The sequence below is a fragment of the Sturnira hondurensis genome, unplaced genomic scaffold (assembly GCF_014824575.4).
Source record: "Sturnira hondurensis isolate 20B ecotype Veracruz unplaced genomic scaffold, ASM1482457v3 Scaffold0003341, whole genome shotgun sequence".
NCBI lineage: Eukaryota > Metazoa > Chordata > Mammalia > Chiroptera > Phyllostomidae > Sturnira > Sturnira hondurensis.
This window is the reverse complement of record NW_028075972.1, coordinates 1-1,509: the sequence shown is the minus strand read 5'-3', so window position 1 is coordinate 1,509 and position 1,509 is coordinate 1. Positions and strand designations below refer to the sequence as shown.

Below are 1,509 nucleotides of genomic sequence, written 5' to 3'. Positions count from 1 at the left end.
AACCTTGGCACACCTGGCCTTAGGGACAAGAGCTGCAAGGCCTGTGGATCTCATCTGTCTCATGGGAGAAAGAAAAACTTTCTTTGACCTTGTCAGCTGGACTTTAGCTCATGCAGGGATTTTTCCAAGAGGGCCCCACTTCGTGTGTCTATGGTGTCTGAAAAATCTGTTCATATTAACACTTTAATACTGATCTCTGAGACACTTCGTTAGTACCCTTCAGGGCCATTTCCCTTGAAGTGACTTACGTTTATGTCTTAGAGTGAAACAGTGAGCTCCTTGAAGGCAGAATTCAGATATGATTTATTCGTGTGTGCCCAGAAGCCAGCATAGATGCTGCCTAGAGTTGCCAGGTTTAGTGGGGGGGGGAAGGAAATATCGTTTATCCCAAATTCAGATTCACCTGCCATCCTGCATTTTATCTGGCATACAGCCCCCATCTCAATAAATATTGGTGAGTGAGGGCAAGCAATGAATGACTAGAATCGTACCAACAAATGGAGAAATAAGTGGTAAAAACACTGACTGACCATGTAAAAGATAGTCACCTAAGTTATGTCTAACAATCAGAAAACATCAAAACTGTGTCTGGTTCACGTTCTGTCTTTGAAAATCTGACAGCCTGGTTTTGACTTGAGAGGCATTTCCTATCCATGCCTCCTCAGTCACTCACACTTAGTGTCTGTGTGGGAAGAACACCAATCTTCTATTAAGATGTTTCGTTCCAATAATTTCACATCTTAAGTCCACACATCTCTGATTTCGTGTCTGCCTAACTGTTTATTAGTGCGCACCAGTTGTACAAGAAAACGGACATTGGATGGTGTATAGGGTTCAGTTATTCTGAAGCACAAACATCTCTGCATCTTCCTTTAAAATTCCAAACATGTGCTTTCACTCCAGCCGAACCTGGGGATTTTGGGTAAAGTCACTCACTTTGATTAAGCCATCAGGACCAATTCTGTTTGGGAGAGATATATGCCTGGGGTTAGTTCCTTTAACAATTATTCTTAAGAAGGACTTTGTAAACTCTGGGTGAATCCTGCTGTGGCTCCCGCCCTCATCACTCATTTTTCCCCTGAACTTTGGACCCCCTGCTCCTTCTGCTCCACTCCTACCTCACTGGTGCAACCTGACCACCAGCCAGCCTCACCTGGAGGGCTTGCTAAGACACAGACGCTTGGGCCCTGGCCTCCCAAGTCACTAATGTGGCAGGTTAAGAAACTGTATTTCTAACAAGTTTGCTGGTGATGCCCTGCTGCTGGTCTTCGCCACACGCAGAATCACTGTCCTGTGGCGAATCATTCCTCCCTTTCGTTCCCCAACCACCACTCTGCTCTTCTGGATCCTTATCTCTTGTTCTCCATATTTCTCTGTTCCCAGAGCAGTGTAGCACAGGAACCTCAGTTTGCCTCGGCTTGCTAGATTTATTTTCCTCCTTCCCTCTCCCCTTCAGTTGGGAAACCTTTACTTACACTTCCTGTTCAATGTAGGCCAGCATTCGGCTGA

The 1,509-nt window shown here is 45.4% G+C and overlaps 1 long non-coding RNA gene across 1 annotated transcript; it reads right to left on the bottom strand.

Moving 5' to 3' along the window:
- Positions 1–755: 755 nt before the first annotated feature.
- Positions 756–1,509, bottom strand: LOC118984170 (uncharacterized). The gene is made up of 2 exons (XR_005065874.1): positions 1,476–1,509; positions 756–961 (listed from the first exon to the last, which is right to left on the bottom strand). It is a non-coding gene; the product is annotated as an uncharacterized LOC118984170 (long non-coding RNA).